The 27,974-nt window shown below is 45.3% G+C and overlaps 1 long non-coding RNA gene across 1 annotated transcript in view; it reads right to left on the bottom strand.

Annotated features, from left to right (window-relative positions):
* The window catches only part of LOC123370041, a 67,607-nt gene that overhangs the window by 16,527 nt on the left and 23,106 nt on the right, over nucleotides 1-27,974 (bottom strand). Inside the window, exon 2 of the long non-coding RNA XR_006579251.1 lies at nucleotides 13,080-13,874. This is a non-coding gene — a long non-coding RNA (uncharacterized LOC123370041). The remainder of the gene's footprint in view (nucleotides 1-13,079; nucleotides 13,875-27,974) is intronic.

Genomic DNA, 27,974 nt, shown 5'->3' with positions numbered 1-27,974 from the left:
CAATGAAAATTCTCATTAAAATGTCTGCTTTCTGAGGAAATTTTCAACTTTCCATCAAAAAACTAAACACTCAAAATCTGAAACATTTTTGGTTGGGGGCTGAACATAGGAAAATTTTGGTCAAAACTTAAAAAAAAAATGTTGATTTGGAAATGGTGCCACAGTATCTCATTGGAGCTGTAGTTAGGATGCTTCATTCCACCATTCTTCTCCATAGGCTAAGTTCCCCAGCCAAACTACATCTCCCATAATGCATCACAGCCATGTGCTTCCCATGATACACCTTGGCCTCACAGCAAGAGGAGAGACTGTGGTGCATCATGGGTTTATATTCAAGCTAGGAGCCCACATATAAAAGAGAGAATGAGAGCATGAGGCACTGCAGTGGCCTTTCCGAATCAAAATTTTCAGGTTTTGCTCAAAAATTTTAATTTTTCAGTGTTTTAACAGAAAGTACATATTTTTTATTGAAAATTTTGACAAAAACTTTTTTTTTCATTTTTGTCTAAATTTTCAGTGGGAAAAATAATTCCAACTAGCTCTACCTGGAAATTCACTGGGTTTTATTCTTAAGTGAAACTGTTACCCTTCCATTAAAGCTTTTGTAATAATCTTGAGTTTTGTATGTGTGTGTATCTATAGCTATGTCTATACTGGTGTGCATACTTGGGTACAGGGTCGTGTATATGCTCGTGTATTTACCCCATACCAATGCTGAGTGTCCAACTATGCTGTGCTGTAAGTACCCAGAAGTACATGTGTCCACACTGCCTTTTAGCAAGGTTAGTGCTAGCATTGCAGGGGTGGCATCCCACAGTCCTGTGCATCACAGGAGATGTGGTGATAAATGAAGGGGGGGTAACTCCCTTTTATGGACACCCAGCCAGACAGTTAGGTATAAATTCCCTCTTGGTGACAAACCTCTGCGTGCTTTACTTGTAAAGGGTTAACAAAGTCCCCCAAGTAAAGAAAAGGGAACCTGACCAAAAGAGCCAATGGGAAGGTTAGAAAGCAGCTTTCCCTTTGTGTCTGTGGTTATTCTCCAGAGAGCAGAGACACAGAGCAGAAATGCTCCAAGCAGCTTTAAGCCAGGTACGATCATAAATCATCAGCTCAGACCTAGTACTTATCTGGAACTCCCAAATGTGTAAGTAGATCAGGAATGTTTAGAAAGACACGATTAGGATTATTTCTGCATATTTCTTATGGCTAATGGACTCCTCTGTGCTAACCCCAGAGGCTTTTGTTTGCTTGTAACCTTTAAGCTGAATCCCCAAGAAAGCTATTTCGAGTGCTTAATTTTTGGAATTGCTCTTTTAAAATCTAGCAAAAGCCTAAGTTCCAGATGTATTTTCTTTCTTTTTTGTTTTTAATAAATTTTACCTTTTTTAAGAACAGAATTCAATTTTTGGTGTCCAAAGAGGTTTGTGCATGTTGTTTGATTAGCTGGTAGCAACAGCTAATTTCCTTTGTTTTCTTTCTCAGCTCTTCCCGGGGTGGGGTGGGGTGTGAAAGGCTTGAGGGTACCCCACAGGGAGGAATTCCAAAGTGCACCTTCCTGGGCCTAAGGGGGCCTTTTGCATTTGGGTGGTGGCAGCAGGGCCGCCCAGAGGATTCCGGGGGCCCGGGGTCTTCGGCGGCGGGGGGCCCTTCCATTCCTGGACCCGCCGCCGAAGTGCCCCGAAGACCCGCGGCGGGGGCCCCCCCACCGCCGAATTACCGCCGAAGCAGGACCCGCCGCCGAAGCGCAGCCCGGTCTTCGGCAGTAATTCGGCGGAGGGGGGCCCCCGCCGCGGGTCTTCAGGGCACTTCGGCGGTGGGTCCCGGAACAGAAGGGCCCCCGCCGCCGAATTACCGCCGAAGTCCGGGCTGCACGTCGGCGGCGGGTCCCACTCCGTCTTTGGCGGTAATTCGCCAGCGGAGGGTCCTTCCGCCCCGGAGCGGAAGGACCCCCCGCCGGTGAAGACCGGGAGCGGCAGAAGCTCCTGCGCCCGGCCACACAAGAGTTTGCCGGGCACCCCGGAGCGAGTGAGGGACCCCGCTCCAGGGGCCCCGAAAAACTCTGGTGGGGGCCCCCGTGGGGCTCGGGGCCTGGGGCAAATTGCCCCTCTTGCCCCCCCCCAGGCGGCCCTGGGTGGCAGCGTTTACCAAGCCAAGGTTGGAGAGAAGCTGTAACCTTGTGAGTTTAATACAAGCCTGGAGTGACAAGTATTAATTTTTAAAATCCTTGCAGGCCCCCACAAAGCTCACCTTTTCTTGTCTTTATTGCTGGGCCATAAAAAATAGATTTTACCAGAATAGACCAAACGCCAAGCTAGTTTACACAGCTATCAGCTCGAAGTGCCAGAGTGGAGATTCAGCCTGGATAGATGCTCTAGGATCCACGTTGATGTGCATTGGTGTAGATACATTTGGCAACAGCAGTTCCTGCTCACCCCTCGCGCCTGCCCACCTTGGTGGAAGACAAAGCAAGTGACCAATGATGTGGTTCTGCTCCTTCTCCCTCATGCAGGACAAATGTGCATGCCAGCACTTAATTTTTGCCAGGCTGAACACCGGCACCTCTAAGCTTGGCAGTTCATAGCACGGCACCTCTGGGCTTGCTGCATCCATTATGAAAGTAAAAAAATTGCTTCAGTCCCTGCACCTTTTTCATTACAAATTAAGCACTGGTGTGTGTGTTGCGTTACATGACCAGTGAGAATCTTGGGTGAATGGACTCAGACCTTTCTCACAAGCCCACGTCTGGTGACTGGGATATTGACTGATCCGTTGATGCCCCAGGACACAGAGATGTAGGAGACTGCCAGTGTCATGACTATATATCCATGGGGGAACACTGCTTCTGAGCTAGGAGAACCAGTGTGGTGGGATCACATCACGATTATGACCAGTGGCTACAGAACTTCAGAATGAGGAAGCAGATGTTCACAGAGCTCTGTGAGGAGCTGGTCCCAACCCTACAGCAGCAGAATACTTGATTCCGGCGATCCATACTGATGTAGAAGCAGGTTGCTTTTGCCCTCTGGAAGCTGGCAAAACCAGACAGCTACCAATCAGTCACAAACCACTTAGGGGTGGGGAAGTCCACTGTCAAGGTCTTGGTGGTGCAGGTTTGCAGAGCTATCAACACTCTCATCCACCCTTGGTGGTGGCCATCACCAACGTTCCAGAAATTATAGCAGGCCGGTGTCTCTCCTGCCGCTGGCCCCCATGTCCCTCTCGGACCCCAGTGCCCTTCTATGTCAGGATTCTGCCCCCGCAGTAACCCACAATCTGGGTTCCATCCAGGGGAACCCCCAACCCCCTATCCCCACCTTGCCTCAGTGGCTACTGCCAGTCATCATCTAGCCCCCGCTCCCTGGGGCAGACGGCAGCCTGTAAACCACTCATCATTGGCAAGGGGGGGTTGGACCAGCGGCCTCTGCCGATATCTGGGCTGCCCCTCTGCAGCCCCAGTACCCTTTTGTGGGCCCTTAACTCGGCCTGCAGCCTGGGGCTTTGCTAGGCTGAAGCGCCCCAGCTCCCTCTGCCCTTCCCAAGCACTGCTCCACCCTAGATACCCTTCTCAGCTTCCCAGGCAGCCAGGTCCTTCTCTCTCTAGGAAGCTAGAGAAAGTGTGTCTTCCTTCCGGCCCACCGCCCTCTTATAAGGGCCAGCTGGGCCCTGATTGCACTGGCTACAGCTGTGGCTGCTTTCCCAATCAGCCCAGCTTTTCCCCTGCCACAGCCCTCTCCCAGGGCTGCTTTAACCCCTTCTGGGCCACAGCAGGGTGACCACCCCACTACACAGCCACACAGAAAAGGTTCATGATGCCAGGGGGCTGAGGAGATCAAGATTTGAAGTGGGGAGGAAGGGACTTTATTCCCCAGAAACAACATGGTTCTGTATGGTGTCTCCATGCCCTCAGTTATTCTAGAGGGCCCCTCATGCCCACTCATACCCTGCCCAATGAAACCCTACCCCAACATTAATGACCCAGCAAAACAGGAACTCAACTTCAAACTAAGCATCTGAAGGATGGTAGTGGAGCATGCCTTTGGATGGCTGAAGGCTCGCTGGAAATGCCAATGCACCTGGTTGGATGCCAATGCACCCAATGCTATCCGCATTATGTGACCTGCTGTGTCCTTCATAAATTGATGAGACTTTATGACAGAGTGGCCATAGGACAGGACTGGCTTGCAAAGCCTTTACAGACATCCTGGTACTGTGAATGTTCAGACTGGTGGGGATTCTCAGCAGGCCATGGAAATCAGGGATGTAATTTGTGCCCCCATCTTGGAACAGCGGACAGGCAGAGGGTGACCTCAGCCTGGTCCCAAAGAAAGCACCACACCACACCTAACTGCTGTAAAAACGCAACAGGGAACATTCCCACTCACTTGTGTTTCAACACACAGTCCCCACCCCAAGCCCCCCTGAAGGTCATTAGCAGGTTGTCTAGGTCCTCTTCTTATTGGATGCGGACGTTGCCTGGCCAATTTGTGGCAGCCTTATCCCTGAAATGCAGAGCCCTCAGACCACCATCCAATCGCATCAGAAGGCAGCTGTCAGTGATGTGAGACCTTGTCTGTCTTTGGTCACAGCCACACGTGGGATCCTCTCATTGTCTCCAGGGGTAAAGCTGGCTGCGCATGGAGCCTGGCCCACTCGAAATCGGTTCAGAAGGGACCATGAGTGACATGGCAGATCAAAGCCGGGTACGCACGTGGTGAGGTCAGTTGTAAGAGACCAGTTTCTCACATCAGCTGCGGACCATATTGACATCACAGAGAAATCTGGGTAAGGCAAAACTGGTGCCTCAATGACAAACACTCTCTTGAGTGGTCAAAGAGGTCTGTGTATAGTGGTAGGTTCGGGTTTGCTCTGATCACTTCAACCATTCCGGCTGTAGCATCTTCACAATAGATGCATTGGGAAGAGATGTTGCTTAACATGGCGGAGCCACGTAATAGTGTGAGTCGTGTCATCCCAGTTACAATGTGCATGGTGGAATATAGTTGTGTGTCAACAGACTTGAGGCGATACAAATGGAGCCAGACCAGAGCACAGTATTGTGCTGCAGAGTAACAGGAGGCTAAAATGGAGGATCAGAGAGTTTGAGCATTTGCTCCCCCTCAAGTGTCAGCCAATTTACTTATAAGGCTGTTACATGACCTCACCTCCATTTTCTTCAGGTGATGAAAATATGTGAGAGATCTATCTAGGTAGACTGGGTAGGATTCATGTTTCAAGTGATGTCCATTGAGAAAGATATTCAGTTATTGGGCTGCTCTGGTGTCGTAACGATGGAACACACTCAAAACTGTCTCGGTCACCTTGGTTGTAAAGGCCACCCACTCCAGTATAGGGCCATGTTAATCAAGTCAGCATTTAGGGCATCTTCAAGTTCTGGGAACAAGTGTGCTTGAACACCTAAGCAAATGTCATCTGCCTATGAGAACTTGCAGGACCGGGTAAGTGGGAGGTCATTTGTGTACAGGTTGGAAAGCATTGGTGCCAGCACAGAGAACATAAGAACGGCCATACCATGACGATGGTCAGACCAATTGTCCATTGAGCCCAGTATCCTGTCTTCCGATAGTGGCCAATGCCAGGTGCTTCAGAAGGAATTAACAGAACAGGTAATCATCAAGTGCCCTGGAGTAGACCATTGTCTTTTCCACACGCTAACCCTGTCTCCTGCATGCACTTGGAAATGTCTGTTGCAGAGAAGAAAGTCTACAATGTTGACTACCCATGCTGGGAGTACTCCTGACACTTTGACTTAGAGCCCTGTGTGCTAGACTGTGTCATGTGCTGCTCTCAGAAATATGATTGCCGTCTTCATTTTTTCTGAAAACCATTTTCAAATAATGTTGTCAGAGTTAGTACCTGATCTCAGGGGATCCAACCTCTCTGAAAGCCTGCTTGCTAGAATCTGAGTATTGACTCCACTTCTGGGGAGATGCACTGAAGATGCTCCAGCACCTTGAATGGCGCGCACACAACAGAGATATCAGTTGACGCTAGCAACATTATGTGGATCTTTCCCTGGTTTCAGGAGAGCAGTGGCTTTTGACATTCATCATGCAGTCGTTTTAGGTAATGACTCATTATGGGTAATTTGGGTAGGGTGCCTCTGCAGGTATAACACCTTTTGGTTTGCAATTGTTCTGTGGAGGGCCTCTGCCCAGTTAAATTGCACTTATTGTTCTTTGCTTTTGTGTTAATGTTCACAACTGTTAGACAGACTGCAGTTTAGGGAGATTACTCAGTTCATGAAGGACCCTGAGAACAGCTGATAAAGGGTTTGGAAGGTGCTTTTACAACTGGTTTCTTGTGACCCCTGTTGTGTGCAGAGATAAGGGCACCTGCCAGCTGTAAATCGTGAGTATCCCTGTGGTTTATAGGGGTCATGGTACTGGGGGTAGGGTTGGGGAGGAGGGACTGTTTTAACACTGTTCAGTATGTGACGGCAGTTACTTCACTTTATTTCTCCTGTTTTGTCAAACCCATAAGGAAGTTTATCCTCCTCTCCCCCACCCCAGTTAATAGAGTTGTTTCCATACATATTACACTTCCCATCTCTCTGTTATTTTCACATATACCTGGACAGGTGGGGGTGCAGGAGGTAAACAGGATGACTCAGGTGATTATAGGCCTGTTAGCCTGACATCAATCCCAGACAAGATAATGGAGCAGCTGATATGGGACTTGATTAATCAAGAATTAAAGGAAGGTAATGTAATTAATGTCAATCAACAGGGGTTTATGGAAAATAGATCCTGTCATACTAATATGATATATATATTTTTTTACAAATTTGGTTGATAAAGGTAATAGTGTTGATGTAATAGACTTAGACTTCTTTGGCGTTTCACTTGGTACAGCACAACATTTTGATTACAAAACTAGAATGATTTAAAACTAACACAGCACACATTAAGTGGATTAAAAACTGGCTAACTGTAAACAGGGAATCATCATTGAGTGGGTCTATTTCCAGCGGGGTCCTGCAGGGATTGGTTCTTGGCACTTTGGTATTTCATATTTTTTATCAATGACCTGGAAGAAAACCATAAAATCACTGAAAAAGTTTTCAGATGACATAAAAATTGAGGGAATGGTAAATAATGAACAATCTAGATCACTTGGAAAACTGGGCTTATATAAACCACATGCATTTTCATGTGGCTAAATGTAAATGTACATCCAGGGAAAAAGAACGTAGACCATAAGTACAGGATGGGGGGACTCTATCCTGGGAAGCAGTGACTTTGAAAAAGATTTGGAGGTCATAGTGGATAATCACTTGAACATGCGCTCCCAGTGTGACACTGTGGCCAAAAGAGCTAATGTGATCCTAGGATACATAAACAGGGGAATCTTGAGTAAGAAAAAATGGTTATTTTACCTCTATATTTGGCACTGGGGTGACTGCTGCTGGAATGTTAAATCCAGTTCTGGTGCCCACAATTCAAGAAGGATGTTGAAAACTTGGAGTGGGAATGACTAAAGGATTAGAAAACATGCCTCATCAAGATAGATTCAAGGAGTTCAATCTAGCTTCACAAGGAAAAGGATAAGGATAACTTGACTACAGTCTACAAGTATCTACTTGGGGAACAAATATTTAAGAATGGGCTCTTCAATCTAGCAGAGAAAGGTCTGATCCAGTGGCTGGAAGTTGAAACTAGATAAACTCAGACTATTGATAAGGCATAAATGTTTGACAGTGAAAGTAATTAACCATTGGAATAATTTGCCAAGGGTCATGGTGGATATTTAAATTAAATTGGGATGTTTTTCTAAAAGATCTGCTCTCAGAATTATTTTGGAGAAATTCTGTAAATTCAATTATTATCAACTGAAATATTTTTTCATTGGTTTGTGGGCGTATGGTGAAATTGACATTTATCAGCATTTACCTTTAGGAAATGTACGCATTAGGTTATGAGGAAAGTCTCTAGCAGCAGGCTCATGAGACACTTTCCTAATCTAAACTTTGAACATGAAGACATTTAGCAAACTGCTCTTAAGTTATGTATATTGGACCTCAAGGGCCACAGTTAGACAGGGCTAAAACCAAGGTACGTGATGGAACTGAGAGGAGAATTTGGCTCACGGTCATTAACTTCACTGGAGGGACTTGCTAAAAGTGAAAGCAACAGAGACTCAAAGGGGAAAAATTAGACTACAGGGCAATTCAATTTAAAATTAATTACAAACATTATGTAATGGGGAAAGATTAACAAAATTAGTTTTTATCTGTATTCAGAATGAGATAGCATGACCGTAGCCCAAGCCGTCTGTATATTCCCAGTCCATATTAACATTCTCCATTATTGCAGATAATATTTCATTTGGTAGCTTCAGTGACTGAAATATTTGGTTTTTTAAATGAAGACAAATTGAGGTCTGCAACATGAGCTCTTTCCCCTTAGTTAACCTCCTACCAGAGTACCCGATGGCATCTCCTTGACAACAAAACTATCAGTATCAGTCACAATAGCAGAACTCGAGCTTAACATGAGCGAGGTAAAGCATCATTTAAAGCTGACACAATCATAATGGCTGACCTTGAGCTGCTTCTGAAGAAAATGAATTAACTTATGGAAGTAGTCAAGTGGAAAGCTGAAACTATCATTTTCTAAAGATACTCAAGGTAAAAAGCCTCAGGGACAATCTTTTGTCAGTTTCTGAGACTTGATTAACTGTCTTAATTCAGCATGATTAATGGTTTTCAAATCTCAGGGGCTCCAAGTTTCTTTACATGCTGTATTATTGGAATCTTTTAAACGAAGCTTTTCTCCAAAGAATACCGTAAGCTGTACAGGAGCCATAGCAACAAGTGCTGCTGATAGACTGTCTGGTGTCTGGGCCATTCTCTCGCTATGGAAGGCAAGTCTGGCTAGTTTACCCCCCATCAGTTTACCTATTAATGGGGATTTCTCAACGGAAAAGGCATCACACATCACATCAAACAGGAAATTTTGTTTTTCAGCAATGATTGAGCAGCAGCCGTCTCACCCATTGACAATTCATAGGGGACTATGTCAGTGGGAAGGATCACTGGTGACAAACCAAACCATGGTGAGTGTTTGCAAAGTCAGGGCGCGATCTGTGCCTGTGCAATGGAGAAGCACATGTGCACCGGGGACACGTCAGGAAGCAGAGCTAGTGTAAGGAATGGGGAAGCTACAGTTCCAACGTCATGTTTATAAGGGGCAAATCCTGGCTCCACCTCAGCAGTTCTAGAGGGTCTCTGGCAGCAGGACTTATGTGATGCTACTTCACAAGGACGAGCAGGATATGTGAGCGGGTGCATCCCCTATACAACACAAGAAATAAGAATGGCCATACTGGGTCAGAACAATGGCCCAGTATCGTCTTCCAACAGTAGCTGGTGCCAGAAGATTAAAGCAAATGAACAGAACAGGGCAATTACCGAGTGAGTCATTCCCTGATGTCCAGTCACAGCATCTGGCAGTCAGAGGCTTACGGACACTCAGAGCAGGGATTGCCTCCCTGACCATCTTGGCTAATAGCCATTGGTGGACCTATCCTTCATGAACTTATCTAATTCTTTTTTGAACACACTTATTATACTATTGGCTCCACAACATCCCTTGGCAATGAGTTCCACAGGTTGATTGTGCATTTTGTGAAGAAATACTTCCTTTTGTTTGATTTAAACCTGCTACCTGTTTATGTCATTGGATGACCCTTGGTTCTTCTGTTATTGGAAGGAGTAAACAACATCTTCCTCATATACTTTCTCCACACCATTCAGGATTTTATAGACCTCTATCATACCCCCCCTCTTAGCCATATCTTTTCCAAGATGAACAGTCCCAGTGTTATTAATCTCTCCTCATACAAAAGCTGTTCCATACCCTTAATCATTTTTGTTGACTTTGTCTGTACTTTTTCCATTTCTAATATAACTTTTTTGAGATGGGGTGACCAGAACTGCACACAGTATTCAAGACATGCGTATATGATGGATTTATACAGTGGCATTATGATATTTTCTGCCTTCTCTATGCCTTTCCTAATATTTCCTAACATTCTGTTTGCTTTTTTGATGGGCTTTACATATTGCTTGGATGTTTTCAGAGAACTATCCACAATGACTCCAAGATCTTTCTTGAGTCATAACAGCTAATTTAGACCCCATCATTTTGTATGGATAGCTGGGATTATGTTTTCCTAGGTGCATTACTTTGCATTTATCAACACTGAATTTCATCTGCCATTTTGTTGCCGAATCACCCAGTTTTGTAAGATCCCTTTGTAACTCTTCGCAGTCTGCTTTGGACTTTACTCAAGATAGTTATTTTGTATTGTCTGCAAACTTGGCCACAGCACTGATCCCAGTACAGATCCCTGGAGGACCCCACTATTTATCTCCTTCCTTTCTGAAAACTGACCATTTATTCCTACCCTTTCTTGTCTGTCTTTTAACCAGTTACTGATCCATGAGAGGACATTCCATCTTATCCCATGACAACTTAGTTTGCTTAAAAGCCTTTGGTGAGGGACCCTGTCAAAGGCTTTCTGAAAGTCCAAGTACACTATGTCCACCCAATCACCCTGGTCCACATGTTTATTGACTCTCTCAAAGAATTCTAATAGATTGGTGAGGTATTACTTCCCTTTACAAAAGCTGTTTTGACTCTTTCCCAACAAACAGTATTCATCTCTGTGTCTGATAATTCTGTTCTTTACTATAGTTTAAACCAATTTGCCCGGTACTGAAGTTAGAGTTACTGGCCTGTAATTGCCAGGATCATCTGTGGAGCCTTTTTTTAAAATTGGTGTCACTTTACCGATCCTCCAGTCATCTGGTACAGAAGCTGATTTAAGTGATAGATTACATACAACAGTTAGTAGTTTTGCAATTTCATATTTGAGTTCCTTCAGAACTCTTGAGTGAATACCATCTGGCCCTGGTACCAAGGGCCCAGAACCTGTGCTGCAGCCCGAGTCCAGACATCTAACTGCAATTTTATAGCCCTTCAACCCAAGCCTCGTGAGCCTGAGTCAGCTGACATGGGCCAGCTGCAGATGTTTTATTGCAGTGTCGACATACCTTTGGAGGCCCCAATCAAGATGGGGACCCCAGTGAATTAGACACTACACAGTAAGAGACAGCCCCTCCCCTGAAGACTTTGCAATACAAGTAGAAGAGCCTGAGAACAAAAGAGTTATTATCCCTGTTTTATAGATGGGACTGCCTCAGGCCACACAACAGAACTAGGCACTGCACCCAGATCTTCTGAATCTCATTCTACTGCCGTAGTCACAAGACCATGTTAACCATCTCTTCTCAGTGCCCACCCAGCTACCTGGGCTTGGTGAAGGAGGCTGGATCTGTGTTTAAGTGCAGAAAAACCTAATCATGTAGTAGTTTGTTCAAACTCCAAAGAACGTCTGTGGGGAGAGAAAATTCACCAGGGAAATCTATACTTGCTCTTAGCAGAACCAAACATTTTGGCTTTCAATTAGTCTGACAAAACTGTTGCCAAGCACAATTCCTTTCTTGTCTGGGGCAGATTCACCAGTTCCTGGGGTAGTGAAAAGGAAAAACATTTTTCTGCTGTCCAATTTTGCAGAGCGTCAATCAGAGCTGCAGAGCGGAACTGAAATCTGGCTTGCTTGTCTCTCCAGGAGTAGGCAGCGGGCATGCTGGAACTACTGCCTTCTATACCAGCTATGGATGTCACCTTGTCCTCCCCCCACTTGTTTCTGTCCTATTGCCTCTCACCATCTGTTTAGACTGTACTCCCTTTGGAGCATGACTGTCTTCTTCATTGTGTGTGTGTGTACAGCACAGAGCACAGCAGGACCCAGGGCCCTGACTGGGGCCTAGGTGCTACAGAAATAATCAATACCACCTCTCTGAAGGCACCCTGGCACACAATGGGATGGGTGCTGGGAATGGATCTGAAGCACATGATGAAAGTCCACTAACCAGTGGGCAAAACTCACCTGTTGTAAGTTCCTGTGTGTTGCAGAGTTCTGAAATAATAAACCCAGACAAAGTCCATTCCACTTCCTTCGGTGAACACAGAAAGGTACTTGTAGGGAGGCGCCCTGGCTCCCCGCCGCACCTGAGAAGGACGAGCCCCTTACCGGACCCTTACAGTACTCCTCACAGGTCTATGGGGAGGGGCAGTGGCAGAAGTATGTTTTGGTCTTGCAATACAAAATAATGGCCAATGCACCAACAGAAAAATGTGGGAGAAAAGTATCAAAAATATCGTCCTCCCCCATCTCTGTTATTATGCCAGATCAATACATATTGTCCCAGTGAATGAGAGTCCCGTTTGTTTCTCAGTGAAAGAGTGTTTGAAAATGTAGGACAAGGCTCCCATTGTGATGTTAAACTTTTTGGTGCCAGTATAAAAAAAATTAACACACTGAGACTATGAAGACACAGATATGCACCCACGCAGACTCAGTACAATACTTGGTGAAATCCTGGTAGCTGGGTTTTTAAATCACTTGGGAAAGGTTAAAAAGGTACAGCCAAAAACTTGGAGTATTTGTGCAGCACAAGGTCTGTGATAGATGAAAAATTCATTCCAGTTCTGCCCTTGTTAATAAAATGCAAGAACTGTAACTCTCAAAAGTTTTCTAACTAAACCACCAGTGACTGACTTTCTCTGCTGTACTTAAAGGGAAGAAATTGCATAAGAGTGCAGCTTAGGGAATAAGTGACCTTGAGAAGTTTATGTGAAAAGAATACTCATAGGTTGATTGAATTCCTGAGAATGTGCAATTCTGAACAAGGTTAACACTTTAAATATACCATAGAGTCATAATTTTCTGATTTGTATTACAAGAAGTTACAGTAGGTCTCAACTTAATTGACCCATATTACTCACATATTGAGTTATTATTTATAATGGATACAACAAATGGAAACTGCCACATGGATCAATGGAGTTTGTGATCTTGGAGTGAGACAGAGGCGCTGGCACTGTTACATTTCTTTGAGCATTATTAGATATTTGAAATAGGAATGCTCCAGACATTTATTTTTTTCTTGGTATTTGTCCCATCCTATTACATGCCTCTCAGCTTACCTCTGCTCCACAGGGGCAGCGGCGATCCCTCGAGGTCGAGGATGATCTTTCACAGGTTTTATTTTTCATGGGTTCTTTGATGACTGAGGAGTCTGATCCTTGAGCTGGGGTGGGAGGAGCCTGGGGACTGGCTGGGCAAAGAGATGGAGCCATGGAGTAAAATGAACAGGGGACTGGAAGCCAGTAGGTATTACCGTGGGGGGACAGGGACAGACTGAAATTAGAGGAGGATCTGAGGGGAGACTAGGACCAAGCACCAGTGGTGTGGGGAAGGAGGTGAGTGGGTGCAGGGGAGACAGGTTAAATGAGGATCCAGGGGAGGACTGGAACAAGGAGTAGGGTGCTCTGGGAGGAAGTGAGAATGGTTGGACAAGGAAGCTGGGATGAGAAGCCTGAGGAGTGGAGACTGGGATGAGGAGCCAGTGGTGGGGTACATGCAAGACTGGGACAGATTGGAGGCAACAGTGCAGAAGATTTCACCTGTTGGGGAAAATAGGTCATGTCTGCTAGAGCACGCTCCCCTCCAGAGCCTGGAGCAGAACCCAGGATTCCTGAGCCTCAACTGGCCTCTGCTGCCAGCAAATATCTGAAATCCCTGGCAAAGTGCACCCTCCCCATCCCAGTGATGGTCTCCAGAGAGGGTGACAACCAGCTACTGCTGTCAGTTACTCCCTTGGCTCAAGTGGCAGAGGTCTGTGTGGTGGAGCTAGAGGTTTTTGCCTTGCTGATGACCCAGGCAAGTGTCAATATGATGCCTCATGATAGAGACTCTTTTCAGTTTGCTGTTTTTAAAACCTAAGAAATATGAGAGAGAGAGAACGAACATTATTAAGATTGTCAAGTCGAGGTCTCAGAAGTTAGGAAATGCCAGAATTAAGGTTTCCTGTGCAACGTGAATTCAGCTCCCTTGTCCATGTGTAAACACACTCACTGCTGGGTTACCTGTAGCACAGAGCAGTAACAAATCCTATCCTCTGTGGATTGACACAGAATGGGACCTATAACACACTCACCAGTGTATTATAATACAGTCTTTAACTACATGATGACAAACTGTTTTTTCCACAGGACCCAGATTTTGGGGGATTCCAACATCCTGATCCAGATCTGACTTGGTTAGAGTGTGCCCATATTTAGATATATTTGGTGCAGTTTGGTTAAAACACCAACCAAAAGTTACAGGCACATGTGTCTTAAAATCAGAGCCTCCTGTCTCCTGTGACAGCAAGGCTGTAAAATGGGACTGGGAGGTTCAGTTGCATTGCTACACTGATTTTCAAACCCAAATCTGCTCCGGTTACAAATTAAATGATACATTATCTCGCTGCCTGGTCTCCAAACCCAGCCTGGGCTCTGCAAGTCAAGTTGGGTCTTGTTGGCTCATGTACCATCAAGCAATCAAGACTGCAGGCCAAATTCTGCTCCCAGCTATGGAAGTGAAACCTCAGTGTTTTAAATCCTCTTCTCTAGGCACTGTGAACCTTATGGCAGAATAAATCCGACAGTGTTGGAGAAGCTTTCCCTGCGTCTCTGCGCACTGTCAAAATCCACGGATTCCTGGCAGGAAACTGACAGATGCCAGATCCATTGGACGTGCCAAGCAACATGGTTGGCAACCAGGGTAACCCCCAGACCCAACTGGAGAGTGGTTGAATTGTGGGATCTCACCCCAGACAAAAGCAGAGGTGTGGGCCTGCTACTTGAAAGGCAGGCAGTCAGGAGACAGGAAAACGGTCTCAGAAGGGGCAGCCTGACTGACCAAGGACTGCGACACCCTACCTATGCTTACTGCTGATCACAGCATCCGACACTGCCTGCTCTCTCACCAAATCAGAGAATGCAACAATCCCAACTCCTGCAATGAGAGCTGGTAAATTCTTGCTGTCTTGGGTCACTTTTGTAATCCTGAAAAGCCAGCTACAATCCGACAGCTGTCTTAAAAACAGCAAGGGGAACGTTAACCCTCCAGTTTGCTCAGGCTTATTCCAAACATTCCCTTTAAATGGTAAGTGAAACCTGAACTGTCAGCATCAGAGGTGGTGCTAGCCTCTTGGGGGCCCTGCACAAGAATATTTTGGGGCCCCCACCACACAACACATAATAAAAAGTGAATAAGGGATCCCCTGAGCTGGTCAGGGCCCTAAGCAATTGCCCTTTTCAGAGCCTGGTGGAAGGAGCATTTTAATGCATTTAAGTATGCACTTGAGTTCTGAGACAGAGAAAGGAAAATAAAAACCAGTATCAGTTAATAAATAATATGCACATATAGCAGTGTGGCTTAGGAGATAGAGGACTGGGATTCAGGAGACCTGAGTTCTAGTCCCAACTCTGCCACTGGCCTGGTGCGTGACCTTGGGCAAGTCCCTTCACCTCTCTGACTCAGTTTCCCCCTTCTGAAAAATGGAGATGATACTCCTTTATCAAGTACTTTGAGATCTACTGACTACGAGAGCTAGATATTATTAAATAAAGAGGCCTCTCTAAGCAATTCCTTGTTCATTGTTTCGGTGCTGCTGTGGGAGTCTCACCCGCAACATGGACCTCATTCAATCGCCATTCAGCTTTCCCATCAAATGGTTTTCACACCCAATTGCTCTTCTTTGTTCCTGGCACGGATATGAGCCCTTATTCAAACTAAGTACATTGTCAGGGCTTTATGAAAAGAACAAGCCACAAACCTGCTGGAGGTTCAGAACTGCGCATCAGCAAAACATGGTCCTTATCCTTCTGCCTTACCATCCATCCCAGAAGTCAGCACCCAGATTTGTGGTAGAACTTAATGATTTCTACATAACATTTACTTAAAAAAATTCACAAGTTTATCGTTTCCCATTTCCTGTGTCACAGGAGCAGCCGTGGCAATTACATACCTAATTCCCCATACACATGAGTGGAGTTGTGGAGCAGAGGAGGCGGAGGGGGAAAGTGCACATCAAGTGAAATTTACTTTTTCATTATCCCTCTAATGAGCAGAGCAGGAAGAAAATCACTTCTCTCATTGTAATTTCATGAACTAAAGCACTAGCAAAAAACAAAACACAACAACCACCCACCTTCCAATGATAACTGCTCTTCACAAATCAAAGCTAAAAGTTGTAGCACCGAGGCACTGGAGTCATGCTGGCCATCATTAGCAAACGCATTTGTCATGACCCATTTTGCCAAAACAGACGGAGCAGTCACAGCACATTGACTAAACCTCACGGCCTAGCGCTGAGATCGTCTTCATACTCTAGAGGGCTGAAATGTTGCTTCCAGATTGTACATTTCCTGCATTATGTTTCCCTGGCTCTTTTCTCTCAACTCTTTGAAAATTAGCATGTTTCTAATTTCTCAAGAGATGCTTCCCCACCTTCAGCCATGATCCCACATGCAACATGCCAATCATTTCTTTCTCATGCCATTATTTTCCATAATAACCAAAGAGATCCCAAATGATTTCAGGTGAGGAATAAACTTAGGGGGAAGTGAACTCCTCGGGGGGAAAAGATCCTTAACATGCCGTGTCATTGTTAATAAAGAACAAAGGAAGAATGGTCTCATTAATGCAGTTTAGCTGAAGTTGCAAGTGCAAGTGTGTCAGCAACATTGTAATGGAGATTTCACTCCCCACGGCTGCCGTAATAAGAGAAAGGAAGAGCATAACATTCAAGCAGAAGTGTTTCTAAATAGAATGGTATCTGAAGTTTACATGAGGTGTGCCTGGGCCAAATTCATCCATGGCATAACTCTAGTAACCACAATGGACAACTACACAGGACAAATTTGGTCCATCATCATTTGCAGCTTCCCTTTTCATCGTTTTTTAAATTACAGTAACAACTCAGATCATGGTCTCATTGTGCTTGATACAGTATACACACACACACACACACACACACACACACACACACACGCGAGAGCAAACAGCCTACAATCCAAACTAGCGATGGACTTGTGGCACTGCTGCTCAAGTTTGTGGTTTGATGTTGTGTGAAGAAATATGTCCTTTTGTTTGTTTAATACTTGCTGCCCATGGTGACCCCTAGTTCTTGTGTTATGTGAAGGGCTAAATAACTCTTCCTTATTTATTTTCACCACTCCAGTCAAGATTTTATAGACCTCTACCATATCCCTCCTTAGTCATCTCTTTTCTAACCTGAAAAGTTCCTGTCTTATTAATCTCTCCTCATATGGAAGCTGTTTGATACCCCTAATCATTTTTGTTGCCTTTCTCTGTACCTTTTCCAATTCCATATATAGTTTTTGAGGTGGGGTAACCAAAACGGCATGCAGTATTCAAGGTGTTGGCATATCATGAATACGAATACGTCCATTGACTTGCATGGGACCACTTGCACGCTTACAGCTCAGCATGTACAAAAGCAACTGGAGGACCAGGGCCAACATGACTCACCCAGGCTCACGCTGGCAGGGTGTGGGAGATCTGGAATTGAAGGCAGACCTCTTGTGTTCCAGGCCAGGGCATTAACCAGAAGACCATCCTTCCGCTCTCTGGTAATTTGTGTAAAGGTCTGGTGGCTCAGAGAAGGAACGTCAGGTTCACAGACTTCTAAGGCCAGAAGGGATCATTGTGATCTAGTCTGACCTGCATAATACAGTCCAAAAAACCTCCCCGTGTAACCTCTGCAACAAGCCCAAAACTTCTGCTTGAGCCACAGCATTCCTCTTAGGAAGCCATCCATCCCTGATTTAATGACTTCGCGTGATGGAGAATCTACCACATCCCTAAATAAGGCATTACAATGATTAATTACCCTCACTAAAAATAAGGTGCAGTTGTTAACAGTCTGAATTTGTCTAGTTCCACTTCCAGCCTTTGGATCTCCTATGTACATTGTTACAGGAGAACTGGCACTGGCAGGTCCCTTTCTAACTAATGTCAGGTTTCAGAGTAGCAGCCACAAAGGAGAGAACTGCTTCCCTGCCTTAAATTACAAGCCTGAGGGAAAAGGGTTCACAGGAAAACTCTGCATTAGGGAGGAAAACTCAGAGATTCTGATCTGTCAGCCCCTGTATCAGTCAAATAATACCCGGTCTTCATTTTGAAAAATGTGATTTTGGGTGGTCAACCTGAGGGACTTTAAAGGGGCTAAATTTTCATAAGATGAGAGCTCAGCACTTCTGAAAATGAGGCCCCTCTAAGACATGTTAAATTGGGCAAACCAAAAATCAAAACACCCCAAAAATCTCTCATCGCTTTTGAAAAAAAATAGACCTATACATCAAATTCTACATACCTAATTGAGCAAGATTCTCCTGGCCCCACTTTATTGAATTCATTAAACTTTAAAAAAGCAGAAAAATCAACTCAGTATCTTCGTTTTGTTTTTCTTCATAGACTCATAGAATATTAGGCTTGGAAGAGCTCTCAGGAGGTCATCTAGTCCAATCCCCTGCTCAAAGCAGGAATAACACCAAGTAAATCATCCCAGCCAGGGCTTTGTCAAGCTGGACCTTAAAAACCTCTAAGGAAGGAGATTCCACCACCTCCCTAGGTAACCCATTCCAGTGCTTCACCACCCTCCTAGTTAAATAGTGTTTCCTAATATCCAACCTAGACCTCCCGCTCTGCAACTTGAGACCATTACTCCTTGTTCTGTCATCTGCCACCACTGAGAACAGTCTAGATCCATCCTCTTTGGAATCCCCCTTCAGGTAGTTGAAGGCTGCCATCAAATCCCCCTCACTCTTCTCTTCTGCAGACTAAATAAGCCCAGTTCCCTCAGCCTCTCCTCATAAGTCATGTGCCCCAGCCCCCTAATCATTTTTGTTGGCTTCTGCTGGACTCTCTCCAATTTGTCCACATCCCTTGTGTAGTGGGGGGACCAAAACTGGACGCAATACTCCAGGAGTGGACTCACCAGTGCCGAATAGAGGGGAATGATCACTTCCCTGGATCTGCTGGCAATGCTTCTACTAATACAGCCCAATATGCTGTTGGCCTTCTTGGCAACAAGGGAACACTGTTGACTCATATCCAGCTTCTCATCCACTGTAATCCCCAGGTCCTTTTCTGCAGAACTGCTGCTAGCCACTCAGTCCCTAGTCTGTAGCAGTGCATGGGATTCTTCCATCCTAAGTGCAGGACTCTGCACTTGTCCTTGTTGAACCTCATCAGATTTCTTTTGGCCCAATCCAAATTTACTTAAAAAAAACAAACAACAAAACCACCTCTTTTCATTGATTATCCAAATGAAAAATAAATCCTTCACCCATTCCCTTTATTCTTTCTTTTTGTTGCCAGGAAGAGCATTTTGCCATTCCATGGCCACTCTAGCCATAAAGTCATGTTTTGCCTGTTTCATAAACTATGCACAAAACCTTAATCTAACAGGTAATTGACAGAACACCAGCTGTAGCCACCCAACCCATCAAATAAAACCTGCTCTAAACAAGTAACCATTACAGGACTACAGCTACTATAGTACAAACATCCAAGGAAGTTTGCCGAATAGCCACCTACAATGTACTTGGCTCTAGCAATTTCATAATAAAAGAGAGAGAAACAAAGGGAAAGGCACAAATGTTAGAAAATCTCATTTCTGCACAGTAAACAATAAGAATAAAATATCATTTAGTATTAATCAGATTCATGATATGGTTAAATCTTCTACACAAATAAAGGCCCCCAGGCCCAGAACTCTGAAATGTAACATTTTTCAACTGTGCCCATTGTATAGAGGTATTTTTCTCCAAACACCGTGGGCTTTATTTCAGTAAACAATAACCCAAGACTAATGCAAACAGATATGCTGCCAAGTCATTATTCCTGTCATTATTAAGGTACAAAGTCAACACCACTGACTAACCTGGAGCACCAGAAATAATGAGGGTGTTAAACTGTATCCAATAAATAATTCACGATGTCCAATTCCAGGGGTTTTTGGCAGCTCTCTTGAAACCAGCCAAAACAATGCAGAGTGATTACAAAGATGCATCATGTATATTGTTAGGATGTGAGCCTTATCTATTTAACTACCTCATTTGTTTAAAAATAATCATCTCATGGCTGGTTTGTATTCCACACATTTGCCCTGGAAACACGATGTGATTCTGAGACACATTCTGCTTGAAATTTGAAAATAAGATACCTTCTAGCTCACACAAACAGATACTGTACAGACCTGCTATGGCAATATCTTACAACTGGATATTTTAGGAGTGGAAATAGATGGAGATATGATCAAGACCAAACGTGTTTTAGATTCCAAAGACTAATTTTACACAAATAAGACAACTCAGGGAATAAAACAAAGGGGAAGAAGAAAAGGGTCCCAAGACACCAAGGGTGAAATCCTGGCTCCACTGAAGTCAAGGAGGGATTGACATTGATTTCAATGGAACCAGGATTTCATCCCAAGTATGTACCTGGATCTGAACTTCATCTATCCTTAGGGGTATTCAGATGTGGGGCTTTCCTTTTGGTTCATTATGGAGACAGGCTGAGATGTTGACATTAAAAATCAGATCCAAACTGCTTCAGGCCCATCTCTTTAAAAAGAGAGAGAGATAAATTCAACATGTGGGAAATGGATGTTTCCCTCAATGTTAGGTCTTATTGCTAACAGGAAACAGGAAAGGCCAGGCTCTCTCTTCATAAGGTAATTCATCCTACAAAGTTTGGGAAAGTTACATGTCTTAGGATACTAGGGTTGTTCAGAGACTCCTGGACAAAGAAAAATCAGGTCACACTCAGGGAACTTACAGAGTGTTGGCAGCAATTAAAGGGTGGTAAGGCCCCTCTTTATTTCTGTTAAGGATAGTACTTGTTCTTGTCTGGTTAACACTATGGAGCAGTAAGTTATAGAAAACTGTGTTACTAAGTAGGTTTTATTAAGCGTCCCTGATTTTGTTAGTTTGGTTCCTGGAACACTTGGCTGGTGCTTCCATAGATCCTTATTCTGGGATGGAGTGCCTATCCAGGAGGGCTGGTCAAAATTTTCCCATTTGTGTTTTTGAATAAACACAGTTTTTCACAGAGAGTGTTGCTTTCCACAGAAAATAGAAGGTTGGGGTTTTTTAGTCAAATAAACCAATTTCAACTGAAAACTAAAATATTTTGATTCTGAAATGCAGCAGTGCCTCAAGGGAGTTGAAGTTTGGGTGCCTCATGCCCAATTCTCTCCTATGGGAGTGGCTTCATCTCTCAGGATGCACTGTGGCAAAACTACTGATGATGAACCACCTCTCCTCACCAAGAGGGGAGATGATTGTACAGCTTGAGAGAGACGTCTGACCAGGGAGCACAGCCTGCAAAGGAGACAGGGAGCATGAGGTACTTGAACTAGAATTCCTATAAAGCACCCCACCGGCATTTCAGAACTGAAATATTCCAGGGTTTGATTTTTTTGCTGAAAATGTGAACTTTTCCCTGGGGAAAAAGAAGAACCATTTTCCAACCAGCTCTACTATCCTGTTTCATCATCAGCCAAACCATTTTGTAAATGGTCGTACAAAACTAGATTTAGATGCATGGTAAGAAATTGGGAAGGGGAGGAATTAAGTATATAACATAACTTATGGCCCTTAAGTTCTATTTCATAGAATCATAGAATATCAGGGTTGGAAGAGACCTCAGGAGGTCATCTAGTCCAACCCCCTGCTCAAAGCAGGACCAACACCAACTAAATCATCCCAGCCAGGGCTCCATCAAGCTGGGCCTTAAAAACCTCATTCTTCTCTTCTGCAGACTAAACAAGCCCAGTTCCCTTAGTCTCTCCTCGTAAGTCAAATTTCATTTTACCTGGGCACAAACTTGGAGCATGGAGACCTGTCTGGGGCTGTTGCAGAGGCTGTTCAGGTGGCTATATTCTCCTCCCACTCAAATAAAAATAGAAATGAAGACATTTAAACCTATAGCTGGACCATTCATATTGTAATAAAGAGTTATTATTCAGTTGACCAATATATTAGTCTTGTAATGAAATTCTAATGTTTGACACACATTAGACTATTACTAGCCTAAAAACTGTGTGAGGTTATACCGATGATTACAGATACATGCTGAAGACATGTTATTTTTGGAATATATTTTGCATCTATCCTTCATTAGCCAGGATGGGTAAGAAATGGTGTCCCTAGCCTCTGCTTGTCAGAGGGTGGAGATGGATGGCAGGAGATTGATCATTGATCATTGATCATTACCTGTTAGGTTCACTCCCTCTGGGGCACCTGGCATTGGCTACTGTCGGTAGACAGGATACTGGACTTGATGGACCTTTGGTCTGACCCAGTATGGCCGTTCTCATGTTCTCAGGTACTAATATGGCCCATACCACTACAGTCTGAATGCCTTCCACTATTTAAAAGATGACAGTATTCTCTTTATGTTCCTTCCCAGCTACTCAGAAGAAGCATTTCCTCTGAGCTCTTGTTTGGCAGAGGAGAAAAGAAGGAGCATTTTGTGACAACTATTACTTTTGAAAATTCAGGATTTTTTTTTAAAGACTAACTTGTGATTAATTAAGGATGGAGAATTTGTTTAGGGAGGGTAAGATGGGAACAACAATAATGAATGAGATGATGGTAAGCAAAGAAAGTAAGTTAGCCTGCAAATCAAGACATTTCCAAACCACTAGCTGATGGAATAGCCTGCTAAGCAGGGCCGGCTCCAGACCCCAGCGCGCCAAGCGCGCGCTTGGGGCGGCATTTTGTCTGCAGGGCGGCAGCCGGCTCTGGCAGACCTTCCGCAGTCATGCCTGCGGGAGGTCCACCGGAGCCGCGGGACCAGCGGACCTCCCGCACGCATGACTGCGGATGCTCCACCGGAGCCACGGACCAGCGAACCCTCCGCAGCTGCGGGAGGTCCACTGGAGCCGCGGGACCAGCGGACCCTCTGCAGTCATGCGTGCGGGAGGTCCGCTGGTCCCGCGGCTCCGGTGCACCTCCCACAGGCATGACTGCTTGGGGCGGCCAAATTCCTAGAGCCGTCCCTGCTGCTAAGGGGGAGGGAAGAAGATTCTTTCCTTACATATTAATAACAGAGGAAAGCATGGTGGTGTCACCAAACCAAGGAATGCAACAATCTTTAGCTCTGTGTTTCCATACTGTAAACACAACACAAAAGTCATCACTTCCAACTTGTAGCATCAACATTTCTCATTTAAGACAGGCATGCTGCCTGCAGTGTGCATGCACTCTAGCTGCCAGTACTGCATTTGACACCAGAGACACACATTTCAGTAATGATCAAGAAAAAACAAGTTGCTCAAGCAAGGTTAATAGGTGTCAGGGAATATCAGTTGTCAGGCTTCAAGGAACAGGATGATCATTAGCTAGGATAGGACAGGAATGGTTACCTCACAGCAGGGCATTGCACATTTTATTGAGTACATTATGGAAGGTGGGAGGACTGCCTTTTTCTCTGTAACGATAGCAATAGGTCTCTGATCTACATGTACTGGTGGCCTATTCCAGTATGGTAATTGCTATATTCTTATAAAGGAAGAAGGATTGATAGTGGGGATTATTAAAATTACAAACTATAAATCGGTCACTTTTTGCATAAGCCGTAATAGCTCCAGTGAGTACAGAGCTCTCTCCTCGAATACAAAGAAGAATTATATCATAAAATACTTGAGTGGGAAAACATGTTCACAATAAAAGGGAAATTGTGTTTGGAGATAACAGATAGAAAACTGGTACATCTAGGAAGCTAAACCAACCACTCAGCACTTGTAAAGCAAATGGACTTTGCACCGGAAAGAAGAACAATTGTAAAATGTTCTATGAAATGCAAGACACTTAGACTTACTTCAGAAACAGTGGATTTCTCCCACATTCAGAGCCGATGATGGCAACACTCCCACCACTTGCCACTCCAATAAAGATTTTGTATTGTGGCTTCATTAAGCAAACTCATGTGAGTACAGAGCCCTGTCACTACAGATACAGATACCCATAATAAACTATCGGCTCCATGTATCTACACAGAGACACGGCAGGTGAGGTATTACCTTTTACTGGACCAAATTCTGTCAGTGAGAGAGACAAGCTTTCAAGCTTACACAGAGCTTGTCTTCAGGTCAGTGTATGCTCAAAAGTTCATGTCTCTCTTCTCTCTTAACAGAAGCTGGTCCAATAGAAGATATCACCTCACCCACCATGTCTCTCTAATATCCTGGGACCAACACACCTACAACAACTGCACACAACAACGTGTCTATAGGCTACTTTCTTCAGACAAAGCTTTTTTAAAAGGTTTAAGCAGCATGGCTCAGGAATTCTCCTGATGTCTTTCTCTGGTTAACAGGCTCTCCCCCAGTTTACCTCAGCTTGCAGATATCATGGGTGGCCTGCTGTCACTAGGAACCCTCCAGGAGGGTCTGTCCCAGCTAGAATGAATCTATCTGGCAGCTGCAATTCAGTTTCAATGATGACATGTCAAACACAACACTGTTAGCACAGCTCTGAAGCAATATAATCAAACTCCAAAATGATGAAATTCAAAAGGACACGGGAGAACAAATGTACTGAGTAGTCATGGCAACCCACAACAGCTATCTATTTTCCTTCTTGCCATATTAGTGTTTTTCTACGACATTACTGATTTTCTGTCATACTGTACCATCAGCAGGCCCATCTGATCTCTAGCAGGCAGAGATGTTAACATTAGCTGGAAAATAATTTTATTAGCAGATTTTCATCTTGTCATTTTAAAAGTATTATAATGAATTTAAATCAACCCTCATTAAACAGGGGCTCAAGTCTGTGTGGACAGTGGGCCTATTACGCATGTGTCACTCTCATTATTCCTATTCAGCCCCTTCATGTGAAAATAAAGGCTTGGCAGCTGCATTTTGTCAGGGTTCCTGAGATTATAAAATTATTATTTTACCGAAGGTGGAGGAATACGATGAGGGGTTTCAGCTTTCAACACTGCCTTGCACCCAGTATCCCTGACCTAGGCAGTTATGACTGAAGCACATGAACTCTGTCCAATATGAGCATCAGTGGCAGATTAATGCACAGGCCCACAGGGCCCGTGCCAAGGGGCCCTGGCCAACTCGGAGGCCCCCACAGGAACCTGTGTAGAAGTGAGGGGGTTGCTGGCGCCGGAATTGTGGTCTAGCCCCCTGCTCCTCCTCTTCCCCCAGGGTCCCGCGCCCTGGCCAGGCCAGAAGCTGGAGTTGGGCCTTGGTAAGAGCTCCCCAAGGAACTCAGGCCATTGTGGGGTGCCGCAGACCTTCCACCTGCCCTGGGCAGGGGTGTCAGAGAGCAGCTCTGGTCACAGGCACCAACTTTCCTTGGTGCCGGTGGGTGCTGGTGCCCCCCTGGCCCCGCCCTGACTCTGCCCCCTCCCTGCCCCTATTGGATCCCTCCCCAAATCTCTGCCCCAGCCCGGCCTCTTCCCTAAGTGCACCACGTTCCTCCTCCTCCCCCTCACTCCCTCCCTCCCTCCCTCCCACCGCTTGCCGGGCGAAACAGCTCCCGGCCGCGGGAGTCTTTCCTGGCAGCCCTTGCGGAGGCAGGAATACGTACAGTTATGCCGGGGCCCTAGATCAGGGTGGGGCAACAATGACTCAGGCCTGCGGGCAGAGGCTGAACCATAATGCTACAGCGGTAGCAATACAAACAGCAGCAAGCCCAGGCCCTAGGTCAGGCGGGGCCATGACGAGTCCAGAGTTCAGGCAGGGTTGAGCAGTGACAATGGGCCCAGGCCCGTGGAGGCTTGGAGAGGGGGAAGACGGCCACCCGCGAGTTGGGGGGCAGAGGGGACGCAGGACCACCCACTCCACTGCGTCCCAGCCCGGGGCCCTAGCAGCAGCAAGGGATCCTGGACGCAACACACCGACGTGGGCTCTGGCCGTGCCGCAGCCGGACTCGGCTCAGCTGCACCCGGGCTACTTCCTGATGCCCCCTCCTGTGGTACCTGCGGTTACCAGGGGGGTCCAGCACCATGGGCTCCTGTGGGTGGCAGGCGCGGGGCAGGCCCGGCAGCTCCTCCGGGTGGCGGGCGCGGGGCAGGCCCGGCCGGTCCTGGCAGGCACCTTGGGCCATAGGGGTTTCCCAGTTGCAGGCTAGGCTGGAGGCGTCTGGCCTCCCCAGCGGCTGGCTCTCTAGTGAGCTCTGAGGGCGAGCCTTTATACTTCCGGGTCACCGCCTGACCCTCTGAGGGGCGGGCTCAGAGCTCCCTAGCTCCACCCACCCTGGCTTCCACATGGGCTCGTCCCTCTCCGGGGCGGCGGGGAGCCACACCGCCCCACTACAAAAACCTTTCCCCTGATCTCTCACATGGCATGATTTATAGGCAATATCACAATTATATACAGATGAGGAATATGGGGGTTACAGGGTGCTCCCCCAAGGTATAGAACGTCACAATCTTGATTCAACTTAATGAATTTTAGTTTATGTTTCCATACTAAGAATGAAGGGAAAAAAAAACACTTTTCCTGGTCCCTATCAAATATTTTGATTTGAAGTGGAAGGTTCATGTTTCAGGGCAGACCATTTATGGGCTGTGATTTGACTTAGGTTTGGCAGAGGAAAGGTGTCACCTCTGATGCAGGAGAATAGCTCCTCTGGAAAAAAACATAATGGCACATACTAATTGGCAGAAATTAATAGGACACTAATAGTACTGATGCCACAGTGAAAATCATGTGATAACTAATTGGAAACTTATTAGAAGAATTCATTTACCACTCAATACTCTTTAGGCAAATCTGCCAAATTAACCTGTTAAAAATGAATGAAAAAAATAAAGAGACTGTCAGGTCTTCACAAGGAATGATTATCTGAGCACTCATTCAGGCAATACTATTGCAACAGTAATAAATTGGGGAAGCAGGGGGTTGTGTGTGTGAGAAAGGTCACATCTGTCTCCCTGTATAGTGGCTTTATTCATATCCAGTATAACAACCTACTGTTTGCTCACAGCTGATGTGTTTGGTCTGTTAGCTCAAGTGACAGGCGTTTCTGCTCTTGTGTAAAGGCCCAGGGTTCTATCCCTGCTAATTACGGTATGCAGCCGCAGGCTTGCTACACAAACATATTGGTGTATTAAAGCTATCCAGAACTAGAGAGTCATCTCAGAGGCAGCAGGTGTGACCAGAAAAATGAAAGTTCAAGTCCCGGTTGCCAAAGGCTAGCAGCTGTCATTAAAGGACATGTCACTTTACAGTAAGACCCTCGAGCTACTGCTTGGAGAGTCTTTGACATGCTCCAAAGAAAGCTGGTGGCCACTTTTCTTTCTGCTATGGAGAGCTGGACTTGGGATTTGATCCCACTCCTAACTCAGTTGGTCTATACTAGGAAAGGCAGTTGCAGCTAGTTAGATGTTGTCGCTAACCTCAACATAACCTCAACCTTTTCCCTAGCGTAGACACAAGTTAACACCTTGTACCTCGACTTATCTGATTGAGCCCAGTGGTTTAGCCAAGAGGAAAACCTAAGGTTGACTCAACCAGCTAAACTGAAGTCAGAGATGTTAACCTGTATCTATACTAGGAAAGCTACAACATCTCTCTCCCTCTAACTGTCCTGAAGCCAATGCATGTTTTATTATTGATTTCAATGAGAGCAGGATAAGGTAAAGAGATGCAAAACTCCAGTACACCTCCACCCAAAATAAAACTTCAAAGTAAGTTACACCTCTACCCCAATATAACGCTGTCCTCAGGAGCCAAAAAAATCTTACCGCATTATAGGTGAAACCGTGTTATATCGAACTTGCTTTGATCCGCCAGCGTGCGCAGCCCCGCCCCCCCCGGAGCACTGATTTACCACATTATATCCGAATTCATGTTATATCAGGTTGCGTTATATCGGGGTAGAGGTGTATATGTTCAGAAGACCATTTTATCCCCAATCCCAAGTATGACAGATGGTAAAGTTTTCAGGAGGAAACACCCCCAGACAGAAAAATAAGAGAACATGGGCCCAACTTGG

This window comes from Mauremys mutica, chromosome 4, assembly GCF_020497125.1.
Source record: "Mauremys mutica isolate MM-2020 ecotype Southern chromosome 4, ASM2049712v1, whole genome shotgun sequence".
Taxonomy (NCBI): Eukaryota; Metazoa; Chordata; order Testudines; family Geoemydidae; genus Mauremys; species Mauremys mutica.
This window is presented reverse-complemented; position numbering and strand designations above follow the sequence as displayed.